Source organism: Delphinapterus leucas, chromosome 9 (genome assembly GCF_059928025.1).
Source record: "Delphinapterus leucas isolate spDelLeu-1000000601 "Yukka" chromosome 9, BTC_Dleu_Yukka2, whole genome shotgun sequence".
Taxonomy (NCBI): Eukaryota; Metazoa; Chordata; class Mammalia; order Artiodactyla; family Monodontidae; genus Delphinapterus; species Delphinapterus leucas.
Window position 1 is genome coordinate 49,460,362 of NC_143137.1, and position 19,500 is coordinate 49,479,861.

A 19,500-nucleotide genomic window follows, 5' to 3' on the forward strand; every position below is an offset into this window, starting at 1 on the left:
TGCCCCTGGAACCCTCAGTCTAGAGCCAGCAAATGTTCCACATTTGCACTTATCTCAGCAGCTTTATCTTAGCTGGGTCCTGGTTCTTCCACCCTCCCCTTCCATGATAACCCTCCCAAGTCAAAGCTGCTCATTTCCTCAACACTCCTGTTTTTCAGGACCAGGAGAAACCAAATTTCCCTGGTCACTGTTATTTCCAGACAATAACCTACCAAGAAGTACCCAGAACCTAGGCATAGGACCAACTAACTCCCTTCTCCTCACTTCCTAGCATCAATTCCTTCTCTCCAGGCTCCTGCTCTTCATTTCTACATTTTTAGGGACATCCTCTGTGTGTTCCTCCCCACTTTTTCCTGATCCCTCCAAGGAGGACCTCATTCACAGAGTGACCTAACATTCCCTGGTCTCACCTTAGCCTGTTCTCCTTCATTCCTGTGACCTAACACTTTGTTTACCAACAATGTATTTACCATGTGGCTACATCCCAACCAGGAATGGAAAACTAAAAGGTCCCCTCTGACCACCACCTGCCCACCCTTCCTTTTCTCACTTCCTCATTCTCACCCAATTTGCTCTTCCACTTGAATGAAAAGCCACCAGAACTTTTGATCCTACCCTTCTTATTCTCCCTCTGGACTTCACTTCCTTCTACCATTCAAATATCCTCCCCCCTCCAGCATCCTTTCTTTCCTGCTCCATTGACACATAGCTCCTTCTACCTGCCAGTCTCCCAAACATGGATCAACATAGCCTCTGCCTCCTCCACTTTCTCTCTTGTCCTGTCCAATACTGAAGAAAAATCCAGTCGTTCTGTGACAGGCTCCATCACCAGGTTCTGAGTTCCAGCCTAAGGGCGGCCCTCCAGGTTTCAGGGGTCTTTCCACTCATCCAGCAGCTTCAGACCATTATCTCTCATACCCAGCCTCCTTCCTCCTCCCAGTCTACTCCTCTATCATCTGATAACTGTATCTCCCACTTCATCAGATAGTAAGACCATCAGGTTTACAATCTTCATCTTGATCCTCTGCCCCCTTGAAATCTACCCATATATTCACCCACTTCCCTTAGTCTCAAAGAAAAGCATCAAGCTCTCTCCTGTCTTCATGATCCTATCTCCCTGACCTCCTCCAAGACCTCAGCCCATCAATTATTCCACCCCCTTAATAACTACAGCTTCTTTCTTTTCATTAGTCCCTTCTCCTTCCCCAACAAGCAAGCTCAGGTTCTTCTCATCCCAGTGTAGATGGGCAGCCCTGCCTAATTCATCAACCTATGAAAGACCAGGCGCTGCCGCAGACATTGGAGATGGGGCAACAAACAAGACAACCCCAGGTCCCGGGTTTCACTTACATCAGAGTGGGAGGAGAAGGAAAGTTCTCCAATAAATGTACAACTCAGCCATAAAAAAAGAATGAAATTTTGCCATTTGTAATAACATGGATGGACTCAGAAGGTATTATGCTTAGTGAAATAAGTCAGACAGAGAGACAAATACTATATGATATCACTTATATGTGGAATCGAAAAAATACAACAAAACTAGTGAATATAACAAAAAAGAAACAGAATCACAGATATAAAGAACAAATTAGTGGTTACCATTGGGGAGAGGGAAGGGAGAGGGGCAATATAGGGGTAGGGGATTAAGAGGTACAAAGTATTAGGTATAAAATAAATAAGGTACAAGGATATATTGTATAACACGGGCAATGTAATCAATGTTTTATAATAACTAAAAATGGAGCATGACCTTTAAAAATTGTGAATCACTATATTGTACACCTGTAACATATAATATTGTACATCAACAGTACTTCAATTTTTAAAAAGATAATAAACAAGCTTAATGACGAAAATGGAATAGGATGATGTGATCAAGAGTCATTATGGGGACTTGGTGGGGACGACTTCACATTCGGGTCATCAGGGAAGGCTTCTCTGAGGAGGTGACATTTGAGCCGAAACCTGAAAGGCAGGAGGGAGCCAGTGCAAGGCAGTCTGGGGAAAGAGCACTCCAGGAGAAGCAATCACCTCGTGCCAAAGCCCCAAGGCGGAACAAGCTTGGCCTACCTGGGAAGCCAAGGATGCCATGTGGTCAGACGGAGTGTGGTGGATGAGACAGAGGAGCTCAGAGAGGGAGGCAGGTGCCCTGTGGACCACAGTGAGGAATCTGGAAGCCATGGGAGCATCTCTAGCAGGTGAGTGACATAGTCTGACTTATGCGTTAGCAGGATCCCTCTGGCTGCTGGGTGGGGAATAGATTATCAGGGGCCAGAGCCGAAGCAGGGAGGCCCGTTGGGAGGCTACTGACATGGTGCAGACCAGAGGTGATGGTGGCTCAGACACAGGAATAGCAGCAGAGGTGTGTATGAGGGGAAGTAGCTATTGGTGTGCTTCCTCATCTGTGCATATCCAATTGGACAAGAGAGAAAGTGATGTGCCACAGTTGCTAAGAGATAGGGACCACAGCATCTATTCAAGAAGGGTTCTATGAGACATGCTGCAGGGGAAGGAGACAGACACTCGCTGCAGCTTAGGGCCTGCAGGTGATACAGTGAGGCCCCCTGTGGGGAAGAGAGCATTCTCCCCACCTCCGCACTGACACCCCAAAGGCTGGTCTTGACCGGCAGACAGTGAGCGGTGTGTGGTTGGAGGAGGACATGAGCAGTTTCTGTGGTGAGGAACCACACATGGCTTCCCAGGAGAAGCCACAGACTCACTGTCACCTTCCACTTTAATCAGGGCAATGCCCCAAAGGGCCACTGGCAGCCCTCTTCTCTTCCACTCTACACTTGTTCTCCATCTTGGCCACCACCCCCATCTCACATGCAAAGGAGTCCACAATCAGAACCTCCTAGTGGACATCCTTCAGGCACCTCAAACTGACTGTGTCCAATCCAGGCTGGTGGTCACATGGCACCTCTTCCTGGCCCTTCCAAAACCAGCCAATTTACCACCTCCTATGCCGTCCATTTTAGTTAGTGGTGTCAGTACCCACACGTTGACTCAAGTGAGATCCCAGAGGCTGTCTTTGATTGCTTCCTTTCCCTTACTTTCCAAATCCAGCTGGTCAGCAAGCCCTGACCATCCTCTCTCTAACTGCCTGCTAAGTCCATGCCCTTCTCACAGCCCCCAATGTCACTGGCCTAATTCAGGCTCTTGTCATTATTCTCTTGGACCCGAGCTGGAACCATGGTAGATTCCTGGGCCCAACGCACTTAGCAACTGCTCATAAATGATTTTTGAACAAATGAGAGAGAATGCATGAATAAAGAAAATGACTGAGTGGACAGATGAATGAGGAAATCAAACAAAAGAATCAATGAACGCTGTGTAGAAACAAAGAAAACTAAGGAATATATAGTCTAATGGAGAAGATGCAACCAAGCAGGTACAAGGCATCAGGTGATAAACAGAGTGCTATGGGGGGAGGGGAACGGAAAATAACACATATAGATTGTCTTCCAGTTGTGAAGTACTAAGCCAGGCACTTCACACATGGTTCACACATGACCCACCCAGAAACCATGTGATATATTGTGCTCCAGATGGGGAAACCGACATTCAAAGAAGTTAAGTAACCATCCAAGGCCACCCAACACATACGGGGCAGTGTTCAGACTCAAACTTAGGTCCGCAGTCCCTAAATCCCACGTTGGTTAGTGGACACAGGTTTATAGGACAGGCCAGACTTCAAAAGATAATAATAATAACCAACACCCAGAGAGTCCTTCTGACCAACAGTCACCATGCTAAGCACTTTACATATATCCTCATAAAAATCCTATGAAGCAGATATGAATATTATCCCCCTTTTAGAGTTAAGAAAACAGAAGTACCAAGAAGGTAACAATTCATTCGTCAAAGGTCATACAGCTACTAAGCGACAGAACTGAGATTTGAGCCCAGGCGGTCCTGCTGCAGTGCCCATGCTGGCCATCCCTTTAAGCTTCCATTGTGTTGCCCTAAGGATGGAGGTAAGATGGCAGAGGTGGGTTCGAGGTGAAGGGGACAGTCTGCTTACCCCCAGGGTGGCAAGAAGTTGCAAGCCACTTTGGGGAACAGGAAGTGGCTCGCTGTGGCTGGGCTCCAGGGAGTGGTGGAAAGTGAGACTCCAGGCAAAGGTGGGATGGGACATGCGGCTTCCTGTCACCTGGCCCAGGTCCTTGGCCTGTCTTGTTTGATATATAAAGTTCCTCCCTCTTTCACAAGGTAGTGAACAGTTGGAGGAGCACGTTCGCTGTTTTCTTAACCAAAGTATTTCATTCTCTTGCATCTGAAGGTGGAAAAGCTAAAAGGCAAAGGAATCACTGATTTGTTGGTCTTACCATTAACTAGACGGTACGACCTTCTCCCCCACAGTCCATGCAGATAAATATCAGTGCCATGATCCCTTGGCATTGATCCTTTTTTTTTGGCTGCATTGGGTCTTCATTGCTGCGCGCGGGCTTCTCATTGCGGTGGCTTCTCTTGTGGCAGAGCATGGGCTCTAGCCACGTGGGCTTCAGTAGCTGTGGCACGCGGGCTCAGTAGTTGTGGCTCACAGACTCTAGAGCACAGGCTCAGTAGTTGTGGCTCACGGGCTTACCTGCTCCGCGGCATGTGGGAACTTCCCGGACCAGGGCTTGAACCCGTGTCCCCTGCATTGGCGGGTGGACTCCTATCCACTATGCCACCAGGGAAGTCCCAGCACTGATTCTTGATACAGATTTAGTTTGAAAAGATTACACATACTTTAAAAATCTGTCTCTGATTTTATTTCCTGGTACTATAAGTGTGAGCCAATACACTGCCATCTTTACAGCTCACTACTACAAGGTTATATAAAAGTCAGTGAAATATAAATTTATATTAGGAACACTTTAGGAGAAGCAATTAAAAGGCAGATGCCCAAAACTAACATTTAATCTGCCAAGTAATCTAAGCAAGCCCTTGGGTCATTTTGAACATACTGGGGTCATAATCTCATCAGTCACAGGAAAAGGTCATCTTGGAATCTGCAAGTGCTATTCTAGTTCCTTCCTGCATGAAAATCTAGGGGGAAAAAATGATCACAACTGGGAAGCCTCCCAGCTTGAAGGAGACCAACATAATCATTCCACATGGTCAGGAGGACAGACCAAGTAAAAGAGCCCAAAGAAATAGTCTCTGACCTCTGAGAGTAAATATTCTAAAGCAAAGTAATTATTTTTACATAATTTAGTTCAAAGTAAATTTAAAGTAGTATAATTCAGGGAGTTTGAAAAACAGAGGAGTAAAATTACCACCCATAATTAGGGTGACCACATACCCTGGGTTAGTCAGGACAGTCCTGGTTTATACTCATCACACTGTAATTATTAATAGCACACACACACATACACACACATTTTAAGAGTGCTCAAAAGTACTGTGGTTTAAATGGTAAGTTATTTCTGGTCACCCTAGCATAATCCACTGCTATAAACAATCGTCACCACAGTTTTGGTATATTTCTTTGCTTTCTTTTTCTCACATGCATATTTTTTATCATCATAAGTGTTTTCACAAACCTATATATTCTTTTCTTCAATTTTCATTACAACAAAAATAGCATTCTATGTTCCTAGATAATAAGTCATAGCATTCCACTGGGTAGATGCTACCTTTCCTCTATTGTTGAACATTTAGGTGGCTTCAAGATAGTTTTAAAGGAAAAGAATTTGTGGGGTACTTACAGGACCAGTGTATAGGTGAGGAAGAGTCAAAAAAATAGTAATTAGGAGGAAATTTCAAAAATTCTATTTTTTATGAACAAGGGAGTCCCCTGTTCCCTTCTAGACCAACGAATTTCTTCATTCTTCCCTGATCAAGGGTTCCCAGACCCATTCCAGTGTGTGTGTGGCCTTTGCATTCTTGCCCATACAATCCATGTGCCACACATGCAGTGATCCTCTCAATACAAAATTCAGATCAAACGCCTCTCCTGCCTGAAGTCCCCCCATGGCTGCCCACTGCAATAAGAATAAACTCCAAAGCCCTTGCCATGTCTTATACGCCCCATGTGGTCTGATCCCAGCCTACATTCCTGCTTCGCCTGCTTCCCCTCTCTTCTTTACTCTCTGCCCCTCTGGCCTTCTCTCCATCTCTCATATATACCAACTTCATTCCATCCCAGGGCCTCTGCACTTACTAGTCCCTCTTTCTAGAATGTTATTCTCTATACCTTCTCTGACTATGTCCTCAACTCAGATGTCACCAGAGTCATCTTTGCTGCAATACCTTAACTAAAATTTCCTCCCAAAGTCATCCTCTTTCCAGTTACACTATTTTATTTTCCTTATGGCACTCAACACAATCTGAATCTATATTATTTGTTTATATGTATTTTTTTTTCCCCTGTGATGTGGACTCCAAGAGGGCAGAGACTCTGCCCAGTTCACTGCTGCACCCCAGTGCCCAGCCCGTAATAGCAGATGGAAAGCAAGTAACTAGAATGAGTGAACGACTCTGGACAGGAGAGTTGCCGTGAGAACAGATCCTTATTCAATCAGCAAAGTACTACAAACCCCTTTTTGTTATTCTGCAAAATGATCAACCAGTACTATTATGTGGAAATAATGAAATTAATGAAACAAAATATTCATCCAAGAACACATCATCAACACCAATAAACAATATCACCTGGATTAAAGAAATTAAATTTTTGCTTTGTAGGACCCCCCCACCAAAATATAAAGAAAAAACTTCTAGCAGTCTGAAATATATAACAGGGGTCCCTATATGGCATTTAGGTCCATGACCAAGTTTTTAACGGTCCACAGTAAAATGGGGAAAAGAAGACAATGCATTGAATTTTTAGAAAGCTAAAATCTTTCAATTTAAAGGACTCTCCATTATTCTTAGATTATGCCTTTCCTACTTTTGGGGTATCAAAATATTCTTTTATACAACAACAGGGATTGTATCCAATAGGTTGTGAGGAGGTTTTTATGCCCTTTATATGGAAAGCAAAAGGTAAGCAATCCTGGGGCTTCCCTGATGGCTCAATGGTTAAGAATCTGCCTGCCAATGCAAGGGACACGGGTTCGAGCCCTTGTCTGGGAAGATCCCACATGCCGCAGAGCAACTAAGCCCGTGAGCCACAGCTACTGAGCCTGCGTGCCGCAACTACTGAAGCCCACGTGCCTAGAGCCCATGCTCCGCAACAAAAGAAGCCACTGCAATGAGAAGCGCGTGCACCACAACGGAGTAGCTCCCACTTACCGCAACTAGAGAAAGCCCTCGTGCAGCTACGAAGACCCAAAGTAGCCAAAAATAAAATAAATTTATTTTTAAAAAAAAAAGGTTAGTGATCCTGTGCTAGGCCTCAACCTTCTTTTATCATTTTAAAAATCCAAGAATTCCACAGATCTGGGTACCATTCATCTCTGCATTCCCCTCACTCCTTCTTCTCAGCTGTGGCCCTTGGAGGTTTTACTAAGCCCACAGTTGTACCAACTCTAATCCTAGGGTGCCAGGCCCTCTGGCTCTATGGGAAAGAGGCAGGATCAATCAATGATTCAATCAACTAGTGATGCCTGCCATGATGAGGAGGAGGGTGGGCAGGAGATGGGAGATGCAGTGGAGGGAGAGTGGCATGAGCAATGCGTCTAGAAAAATAACCCCTCCCCTAAGACATGTCAGGGCCCAATATTAAAACCACTTGGAAAATTATAAGTGAGAAATCTAAGTGACTTGTTCAGCCCCTTAACATAAGTCGTTGCTGAACACAGAGAAGTGAGGACAATGAAGTCACGAGGGTGCACGGCGGTCAGCCAGCCTCCCTCGCTACCTCCTGGTGCGTGACTCATTGCCTGCCTCACCGAAACCGTGGGAAGCTGTCGGTGCGGAACCCATGAGCTCACCGGGCTGCGGTGCACCTGGGAAGGAGCCTTGGCAAAGGTAGTCTGGCCAGGAAAGGGCTCAGGGGGAAAGGGGTCACAAAACTGACCAAATTAAACTAAGCCAGTGGGAGTCATTTTCAAAGAAGGCTAATCTTGTGATCTTGTCAGCAATTTTAAAGTCCAACGGTTAACAAAATACCAAGAAGGAAAACAAATGCAGGTGGCTGGGGAGTGGGAAAGAAAACCAAGACCAGCCTTGTTCTAGGAGCAGACCTGGCATACTGGAGTTCTCTGTGAATTCATCTGGAGTGAAGCAAAAGTCAAGATTTGAAACTTGTCACCTTCGTAAATTGGAAAAGGGTGAAACAGCTGGGACAAGCATCACACCCATTAACTAGCTCTGTCCAGGCCCAGGGCTCCGGGTGCCGCTGCTTTGCCCGCCTCATGGAAACCAAGACAGGATTTCATCCAAGTCAGGCCAGAGCTCGCACCTCCACCCTGACAGGAACACAGGGTCACTGGCTCCGAAGTCTAGAGCTCACACACCCTTCGACCTGGCAGCCCCACCTCTGGGAAGGGACCCTCGAGAAAGATCAGCACCCAGGCGCCAAGCCACACATGTGAGGCTGCTCACTGTGGCCGTGTTTATAACTAAAAAGGTTGAGACAACCGAATGCCCATTCCTAAGGGAGTGATTAAATAAAGGGAGCCGCATTCACGGAATACCTTGCCGTTGTTCAAAAAAGAGGGAAATCTGGAAGTGCTGAGGTGGGGGGATGCCCATGATGCATTAAGTGGAAACAACAAATTGCAGAACAACATGCAGTGTGATCCCATTGTTTCAGTGTGTACGTACACTTGTATACACTGATATGCTTGGAGATGCAGAGAAAAATATTCCAGAAGAATTAAAAAAGACACATGCACCCCAATGTTCACTACAGCACTATTTACAATAGCCAGCTCATGGAAGCAACCTAAATGCCCATCGACAGACGAATGGATAAAGAAGATGTGGTACATGTATACAACGGAATATTACTCAGCCATAAAACGGAATGAAACTGGGTCATTTGTAGAGGCGTGGATGAATCTAGAGACTGTCATACAGAGTGAAGTAAGTCAGAAAGAGAAAAACAAATATCGCATGTTAACGCATATATGTGAAACCTAGAAAAATGGTACAGATGAACTGGTTTGCAGGACAGAAACTGAGACACAGATGTAGAGGACAAACATATGGACACTAAGGGGGGAAAGTGGCGGGGGCGTGGTGGTAGTGGTGTGATGAATTGGGCAAATGGGATTGACATGTATACACTGACGTGTATGAAATTGATGACTAGTAAGAACCTGCTGTATAAAAAAATAAAATTAAATTCAAAAAATAAAGTATTTTAGAATTTAAATTCAAAAACATAAAAGATGTGGTACATATATACAATGGAATATTACTCAGTCATAAAAAGGAACGAAATTAGGTCATTTGTAGAGACATGGATGGACCTAGAGACTGCCATACAGAGTGAAGTAAGTCAGAAAGAGAAAAACAAATATCGTATATTAACACATATATGTGAAACCTAGAAAAATGGTACAGATGAACCAGTTTGCAGGGCAGAAATAGAGACACAGATGTAGAGAACAAACATATGGACACTAAGAGGGGAAAGCGGCGGGGTGGTGGTGGTGGGATGAATTGGGAGATTGGGATTGATGTATATACACTAATATGTATAAAATGGATAACTGGACTTCCCTGGCGGCGCAGTGGTTAAGAATCCACCTGCCAATGCAGGGGACGTGGGTTTGAGCCCTGGTCTGGGAAGATCCCACATGCCATGGAGCAACTAAGCCTGTGTGCCACAACTACTGAGCCTGTGCTCTAGAGCCCTTGAGCCACAACTACTGAGCCCGTGTGCCGCAACTACTGAAGCCCACATGCCTAGAGCCCATGCTCCACAACAAGAGAAGCCACCGCAATGAGAAGCCTGTGCACCGCAACAAAGAGTAGCCCCCACTCACCGCAACTAGAGAAAGCCCACATGCAGCAACAAAGACCCAACACAGCCAAAAATAAATGAATAAAATTTAAAAAATAAAAAAAATTTTAAATTAAAAAAGTAAAATAAAATGGATAACTAATAAGGACCTGCTGTATAAAAAATAAATAAAGTAAAATTCAAAAAAATAAAAGATGTGGTACATATATACAATGGAATATTACTCAGCCATAAAAAGGAACGAAATTGGGTCATTTGTAGAGACATGGATGGACCTAGAGACTGCCATACAGAGTGAAGTAAGTCAGAAAGAGAAAAACAAATATAATATAATAACACATATATGTGGAATCTGCAAACACTGGTATAGACGACCTTATTTATAAAGCAGAAATAGAGACACAGACGTAGAGAAAAAACGTGTGGATACCAAGGGGGAAAGTGGGGGGTGGGATGAATTGGGAGATTGGGATTGACACATATACACTATTGATACTATTTATAAAATAGATAACTAATGAGAACCTACTGTATGGCACAGGGAACTCTACTCAATGCTCTGTGGTGACCTAAATGGGAAGGAAATCCAAAAAAGAGGGAATATATGTATACATATGTATACGTATAGCTGACTGACTTTGTCGTACAGTATAAATTAACACAATATTGTAAAGCAACTATACTCCAATAAAAAAAAAATCTTTAACTTAAAAAAAAATGAATGCAATTGGAGCAGGGGAAGGGGACTTTCTTTTTTTTTTTTTTACTTTATACACTCCTGGATTGTTAACTTCTTTTTCTTTTAATATATTACCTTTGTGATTTGAAAATACAGATCAAATAAATATGTAAGTACATATAACATATATAAAATAAACAAGACCCCCCCCAAGTCATCTTTATTCCTCTTGCTGAATCAGGAAAAACCAATTACTAGGACAGAAAGCAAGGCTGGAGAAGGGACCACTCAAGCCCTCTCTCCAGCAGCTGTTTGATATTTCTCCCTCCCTTAGCTGACATGTCAGGTTGGATTTTTATTTAGTTCTGATCAAGAACACTTACTTTTTGAAGCAGGATTTGAATTAGCAGAAAAGAAAACAAGAAGTGCAGAGCACATCGGTTTAGAAGTGAGCTCTGCCAGTCTGCCGCAGTATCAGGCACTGACAGCCAACAGCTCTTTTGGCCGAAGGTCTCATTGATATACCTTTCCAACTCCACCCACAGAGCCTGCACCCATGTCTGAATATACTATTTATTTATAATGCATCCTCCCCTTGCTTCCAAATGAATGTGAAGTAGTTCCCCAATAGATTCAAGGCAGCGAACAATGGTTGACCTGAAGATGGTAAAGCTATTAATACAGGAATTGAGGTAAGAATAAGGAAAAAACTAAAATGTTATTTTAAGTTTAAACCCTTAACACACATAAGCATATTTAATTTTTGCTTGATATACACTAATGTTCCTTAAGGTCTGTACTGCAAAACCAAGGTTTATAACAATCAGGAAAATCATCTAGAAGACATTGCTACAGTGTCCACTTCTGATTCACTGAATAAATCTAAATTCCATAAGCTTCCTCATGCTCTTCAGAGGCACCAACATTTTTCATAAGCCTTTCTCATGACCATATAAAAGTATAATAAATCTTTGGACACATACCTACCTTGCTGACACAGGGGTTTGATAATCTTCAAAAACTAGCTTGAAAGGCAGCATCAGAGTGTTTGGAGCTCAGGTTTGGAGCCACTCACATCGGGGTTCAATCCCAACTATGCCACTCATGGCTGTGTGACCTTGAACAAGTTATTTAACCTCTCTGAGCTTCCATTTTCTTGTAGGGGGGGAAAGCATCCTTAATAGTGCCTATTTCATAAGGTTACTGTGAGAACTAAATCAGGTAAGTAATTAAAGCACTTGGCAAGCATGCAATAAAAATTAAGTTTGACCACTGGTACCTTTCTTTTCAAAATGTAAGGACAATGGAAAATGCATAAAATTACATATCCAATCCAGTAAAAAGCTGGACTGGATATATGCATATACATGTATATCTCCACAGATCAAAGAGAGAAAAGCAAGACTTGCCTTTCCCAAAGGATGCACAGGGACCCCTGCACATTTAGCTATAAGAAATATCCATACATAACTACAAACACTGTAGCAAAAATCACTGGGCAAATAGAATATGGTGTTAGAACAGAAAATATACATTAGCCTAGCTACGTATGATTGACTGCCATGAGAAATGTAGGAGATGTGATCTAATAATACTCGTGTCTTAAAATCCTAGTATATTCCAACTGCTTCCAAGGCAGCCCCATCATGAATGTGACTTCACACCAAAGGCTCTATAAGACCCTTTCCCACATCTTAGATGCTGAGGATACTTGGCCTATTTGAAGACCATCATTAAATCTCCCTTTAGCTTCCATTTTCCAAGTAAACTATTCTCAGTTATTTAGTGACTCCTGCTACCAGAACAAGGAAAGATTTAAGTAAGTATCTTTTCAAAGTTTCCAGCAAAATAAACAGAAAGCACAGACAGTAAAAAAAACAGCTACCATTTACAAGCGTCAACTGTATGCTGGCACCATGCTGAGCATATGCTGTGCACTGTGTCATTTAATTCTCACAACCATCCAGTTCACAGATGAAGACACTAAGGCTTAGACCGGGGAAGTAACTTGCTCAAGGTCACCACCACAAGGTCACCAACTTGCTCAAGGGCAATGCTGGAATTCAGACCCATCTGTCACTAGATAACTGCTACCGACTTTTCAGATCTCGGTTCCATTCTCACTAACTCAGGGGGGCTTGCCCTAACTTCCTCCAGCACAGGCAAATCCCCTTCGTTACACTTCCGCTGTACCATGGTCTAACTCTAGTTCTGATCTCAGCGATAGTCTTACCCTTATTCATTTAAGTATTGAATTAATGTCTGTCTCCCCAGCAAACTGCAGGCTTGGGGACAACACAACTCTCACTGTTCTTTATTTAGGGCCTCTGGCCTCTATCACAGCACCAGGCACTTAATGGGTCCTCTGCACACATTTACACTGATTGAACAAATAAAAGGGAAAAAACAGTGCTCAGAAATCACCCAGCCACTTGGGCAACGCACTAAGGAAGCACAGGCAGCCCAGTGTTCGTCAGTGTGCAGGCACCACACGCCAGCTGCTCACTCGGAGGGTCAGGATGACGCTGAGGCAGAGGTCTTTTTCGGAACGGGAAAAGGATCTCAGGTACAAAGCGCTGCAGTGGTGAGACGGACACAGCAGCATCTTCGCGTTTGAAGGAGGGCAGTGCGAGGTATGGACTCTTCATCAATCCAATTAATACACTGTTAACAATAAATCGCTTTTCGATTCATTTTGGTTGATTCTTTTCACTACGTATGGCTCATTTCTCTTTTGATTACTTTTCCCGCTATTGTAATCTGCTTTCTAGTCCCTTCCTTGAATACCTTTTTTCTTAAAATATTTTAAGCAGAATCACATGCCATTCACAGGCTAGGTTCTTAACACACAACTAGAAAACTGAAATCAATTGAAATAAAGGAAGCTATATACACAACAAAAAACAGTTATCAAGGGGACTTCCCTGGTGGTGCAGTGGTTAGGAATAAGCCTGCCAATGTAGGGGACACAGGTTCAATCCCTGGTCCAGGAAGATCCCACGTGCTGTGGAGCAACTAAGCCCGTGTGCCACAACTACTGAGCCAACCTGCTGCAACTACTGAAGCCCGCGTGCCTAGAGCCCATGCTCCAAAAGAGAAGCCACTGCAATGAGAAGCCCGCGCACCACAAGGAAGAGCCAACGCAGCAAAAACAAAAACAAAAACCATTATCAAATCTCAGCGCTTCTTCACAAGTCAGTATCATAAGGAAAGCCCAAGGGTTTTAGAACACTATATTTTAAGCAAGTCACATAGCACCATCCCACATTATACTCACTCCTAGTATAAAAATATTAAACCAGAAGAAGGATTAAGTCCTTTATGAGAATAGACTACCCTTTGAAAACACATCCACAGGCAACTTATTTTAGTATAAAAAGATTTTTTAAAAAAAAGGAAAAAGGGGGCTTCCCTGGTGGCGCAGTGGTTGAGAGTCCGCCTGCCGATGCAGGGGACGCAGGTTCATGCCCCGGTCTGGGAAGATCCCACATGCCGCGGAGCGGCTGGGCCCGTGAGCTCTGGCCGCTGAGCCTGCGCGTCCAGAGCCTGTGCTCCGCAATGGGAGAGGCCACAACAGTGAGAGGCCCGCGTACTGCAAAAAAAAAAAAAAAAAAAAAAAAGGAAAAAGAAAATTATATGTGTTGCCTGTCAAAAAGTGAGGTTCTTAGGGTCTCATGATTTGATTATCACGATGACAGGCTCGATTTCATAATGTTTTTATTTTTATGCCACAAGTGAACAGCGAACTTTAAGAGGAGAGAGAAAGTAGAGACAAGTAGGAGGTGGGGCTTTGCTACATGAATGTTCAGGGAAATAACAAACTTAGCTGCACTGGTTTGGCAGAGCCTCAAACTCACGTAAGGCCTAAACTATTTGCCCCTTTTTAATAGGTAGATAATTCCTCTGCATAGTCTTTTCAGAGAGTTACGGATAAAGCAGGTCCCACCAGACAAACAAAACCATCTTGAAAAGCCCAGTTAAGCAACTTCCTGACCAAGAAAAGTGCCTCAGGTGAGTGAAACCTTGGGGAGGCCTTGGGGAGGAAAGAATTCCATTTATGGGTTCCAACAAGATCAAGTATCTGCTAGATGAATACATTCTAGAGATCTGCTATACAACCTTGTACCTATCGTTAATGATACTGTATTGTTCACTTAAAATTTTACTAAGAGGGTAGATCTCGTGCTAAATGTTCTTACCACGATAAAATTTTTTTTTTTTTTTAATAATCAGGTATCTGCTAAGTGGTTTTCTAGGGAGCCCTTCAGGAAGGACTAAGGGAGAGAAACACCAATATCCCTAAAATGCCGCTGACACAAACACCCCTTCATGCCTCTTTGACACACACACACACACACACCCCCTAGCTTCTCTCTCCTTTTCCTTGCTAACTTCACATTTTTGTTTCATGTGACCCCTCGGTTCTTTCCTGAGAGGCAGCACGGTGCAGGATGTACCATGTGATACCTTGTGCTCCAGGTGGGGAAACCAGCTGAGGGAAAGGAAAAGCACAGCGCTCTCAGCCGTCGCCCCGCCACCGCCCAGGACCAAGGAGACCACCAGCCAGGCCACTGCTTCACGGGGAGGCCTAGGTCCTGGTCAACCAAAGGCCACCATTTCAAATCACAACTCGGCCCTGTCATAGACGTTACCGTTTACCTGTAAGCTGACATCACATAACGCTTTTATTTGCTGTTTGTTATCTGTCCCCACAAGAGCAGGGCAGGCGCTGTGCCTGTCTCATCACTAGCTGTAACCAGCTACTTGGCACAGAACCGGCCACTAGGTAGGTGCCCTATTTCGGGACGGATCCCTGACCTCTGGGCCCTGGGCAGCCCAGAGTCAGCAAGAGGAATCTGAGCAACTGTGGCAGAAGAGGAATTTCCACAAGGCAGAGGGAGAACACAAAGGGAAGAGGCCCTGGGTCTGGGAAATCCAGATTCCCATTTCTGCTTAAAGTGCCCCTCCCCCAGGGCCATTCTCTCCAAGAACCCCGAACAGCCTGGTGGCTCAGCAGCTCTACGTGCTGAGAGGCAAAGCCCAGAATGGCCGAGGCCGGAAGGAAGCCAGCTTCTGAAAGACAACACGGCAGGCCCAGCCGTCAGCCCCTGGGGACCTGCCAAAGCCACAGGGCTGGGGTTTCTGCTCCTCTCTCTGCGGGGACAGAGCAGAGGCAGAAAACTGGCTTTGAAGAAGCAGGTAACCATGAGTGTCCATGCAGGAGAGCCATTATAGACCCCAGAGTGTTCTCTCTCTAGAGACACTGAGCCCTGGGGTCTAGTACCAGGTACTAGGTGGTGGCCCCTGATCCAGACATACCTCCAGGGTGGCTCGGGGAGCAGAGAGGGAGGATGAGATGTCATCATCTTGGTTAGAGGTCAGGCCACTCAGGGTAAGGAGACAGAGAAGACAAGGGGAGGGGGAAGCAGGTTCTGGAGTCAGGGCTCAGAAACTAAGCCTGCCTCCCCACTTAAAGAAACCTGACCAGCACCCTAACTGCACTGATTGTCACTCTACCTGCTGAACCCCCCCAGGCACTAAGTGGACGCGCCTCAGCCCAGTTTCCAAGGCCGCCATCATCTGGCTCCATGTTCCTCACCAGTGCTCCCGCCGCTGAGGCGAGCGCCCCCCTCCTCCTCTCCCCAGCAGGAGGCCTGGCATCCCTGGATGCCCCCCTTCCCCTCTCTGCCTGCCCCTGCCTTACCCACCCCAGCTGAGGGCAAAACATCAACTGCAAACACTCCCACATCCCTTAGGGAGGCCAAGAACTACTCCAAGCACTTTACACACGTCCACTCCTTTCCTCTGCACAACAGCCCCTTCAGGAGGCATCATTAGTATCCCCACTTTACAGATTAGAAAACTGAGGCACAGAGAGATTACGTGACTGTCTCAAGGCCCCATAGCTAGCAGGAGGCAGAGCCAGCAGGCAGCACCAGAGTCCCTGCCCCCAAGCAGGGAGCTGCAGTGCCTCTCACAGCACAACTCAACTGCCACCTTCTCCCCAGGCCTCCCCTGACCCCTTGCAAATCTCCATACCACTTTCCACACTGGCTGGGCGTGAGGACTGGCTAGGTTCTTGTCTTCTCTCCCCTTCTAGATTAGAAAGCTCACGAGTAAAGCTTCGGGGTATTTCTACATCATCTTCGTATTAGTTTCCTGTTGCTGCTGTTACAAATTGCCATTGACTTAGTGGCTTAAAACCACACAAATTTATGATCTTACAGTTTCGTGGGTCAGAAATCCAACACAGATCTCTTTTGGTCAAAATCAAGGCATCTGCAGCGTTGTGTTCTTTCTGGCAACTTTAAGGGACAACCTGTTTCCTGGCTTTTTCTAGGTTCCAGAGGCTTGGCTCATGGCCCCTTCCTCCATCTTCAAAGCCAGCGACACATCATCTCTTTGACCCTTCTGTGGTCACATCTCCCTGAGCACAGCCAGGAAAGGTTCTCTGCTTTTAAGGACTCTCGTGATCAGATTGGGCTCACCTGCATAACCCAGAATAATCTCCCCATCAATCAAGGTCCTTAACTTAATTACACCTACAAAGTTTCTTTTGCCATGCAAGGAAAAATATTCACAGGTTCCAGGGGTTAGGACGTGAACATCTTTGGAGGCCGTTATTCTACCTACAATTGTTGTACATAAACCTTGAACACCATGGTCCCCATCATACTTCAGCTGCACCAGCCCCTGAAGGCTTGATTATATGGTCCTCTCACTGGCCTCTGATTGAGGTGGACATTAGTTCTGTGCCCCCAAGTCAACTGAGAATTCTTTGAAGGAGTATCCCCAAACAGTGATAGTGATAGTACATGGTGGACACATAAAGATGTTTGATAATCTGAGGATCAAATACAGTGCTAATGAATCTACTGCACTCGGTTCAATTCGTACCTCATCACTACTTTCTGTTTTTTGCTTTGTATTTTACTTTTATTATTTTTGAAAACAACCTTTGTTTCAAAATGTAAAAAAAATGCAAAAGGGTCAAGAATAAACATTCTCACTCTCTCTCTTCTGCCTCTTAGCCATCGTTGGTATCCTCCCAGGGAAATTTTATGCGTCTGCAAGTAGAATATACTCCTATTTATTACCTGCCCCGCCTTCTTTTCTGTAAATGGTAGCATCACATACAGTCCTTCCCATGCCTCCCTCTTTACTTAACAACATAGACTGCTCCACAGCTATCCACAGAGCATCCTGGTTCTCTTTTTGTGTACTAGTCCACTGTGCAGCCACAGCATAATTCATTTCACCAGCCCCCACGGATAGATACTCTTTTGCTGTTAGAAACAGTGCTCAGCAAATACCTGTGAATTTGTCTGAGGGATACATTTCTATAAGTGGAATGTCTGAGTCAAGCAAGGCCATGTGAATTATTAACTCTGATACTGGCAACATGCCCTCTGTGGGGAACTAATACACATTCGCCAAGTGTGTATATATGAGTTCTGTTTTCCCACATCTTCCCTAACATGGATGGTTATCAAAATCCTTTATTTTTGCCAACCCCAGATAGGTGAAATGTAGTATATTTCAATGCACTTCAATTGGTATTTTTTAAATTGTGTGTGAGGTCAAGCATTCTTCATGTGTTTAGGAGCCACTAATTTATTTTATATGGATTATTTGTTCATATCCTTTGACCATTTTCCTATAGAGTTCTGTTCTTTTCCTTATTGATTTGTAATTCTTTACGTATTAGGGAAATTAATCCCTAAATGCATAACATGAAGCGCAAATATATTCTTCCATTTGTAATCTGTCTTTTGTTTTGCTTACAGGGGTTTTGCTATGCCAACTGTTTTGAAGCAATGAATTTTATCAATCTTTTCCTTATGTCTTCTAAGTTTTGTACCATACTTAGAAAGCCCATTCCTACTGCAAAGTTATAAATTATACTCCTTTAGATTATTCTAGAGACCAGTCAACTATGAGCAGTGAAAAGTTATTTTCTATGGTCTTGGATTACATCCTGGTTATAATGTGCTACTGGCCATAACATATGCAAACAAATTTTAATTTTTATACAGAAACTTTTCTTTTCTGATACTTTGCAGTTTCTAAAACATTGTCCCATGACAATCAGTGAGACAGGTAGCACAGGACTTATCTGTCTTATTTTGCACAAGAGAACTTCCCAAGCCAATACCCAGAGAGGGTAAACGACCACCCAAAGCCGCACCGTGTGGTCCAGACTCACACTGAGGACTCCTGAAGCTGTTCTCTCCTCTCTGCTCCACTGCCTCTCTCCACAAAAGGACAACATCCATATGCATTAAAATCTTAAAGGACATCTCCAAAGGCATTTCCGAATAATGTCCAAAGAACGTGAATAACTTTTCTTTTCAAAAAACAGTATTTATTTAAATGGGCCACACAGTGATCCAATTAAACAGTGACTCATCCTCAAACGTCCGTGCCAATGTTCTCAGCAACAGGCAGAATTCCGTGTTTCTACAGTGTGCCTATATAACCCTGCAAAATTTAATTGAAAAGTAAGAGATGTAAATGTCCCCAGATCCCAAGGCTTCTGAGTGGCTCATCAAGAGCAGTGCTTCTCAATTTATGGAGGGGGAGAAGGTGAGTTATATTTAAATTATGGAGGGCTCTTTTCAAATCACACATACCCCAGCATTCCCCATCACCCACCCCCAACAGTGCCACCCCAGGAGTGCATAGCATGCCCCTTCAAGTATATTGATGGTAGAAAATTTTTGAAAATCACTGTCCAGAGGACAGGGTCTGTGTCTGCACAATCCCTATACACCACACCCTTTGGTTCTCCAACCAACCCCAGCTCTTCTGCACCATCACACTTTGAATTCACCCTAACCAGGTAATTTCTGAAACTCCCCCCTCAGGCCCTTTGCACCTCTTGTTCCCTCTGACATCCCCCCACCTCCCCGGCCCAACCCACCAAGGTGGCTACTTGGTTTAAATGACACCTCCTCAGAGGAGCCTTGCCTGA

General features: G+C 44.4%; 1 protein-coding gene across 7 annotated transcripts in view; it reads right to left on the reverse strand.

Moving 5' to 3' along the window:
* SNX10 (sorting nexin 10) overlaps positions 1-19,500 on the reverse strand; it is a 72,925-nt gene that overhangs the window by 37,018 nt on the left and 16,407 nt on the right. The window contains exon 1 of one of the 7 annotated variants that reach the window (XM_022584746.2): positions 16,566-16,617. The exons of the other annotated variants lie outside the window; for them this stretch is intronic. The gene's annotated coding sequence lies outside the window, so the exon portion shown is untranslated. Of the gene's footprint in view, positions 1-16,565; positions 16,618-19,500 lie in introns of those variants that run through there. 7 annotated transcript variants of the gene reach the window in all.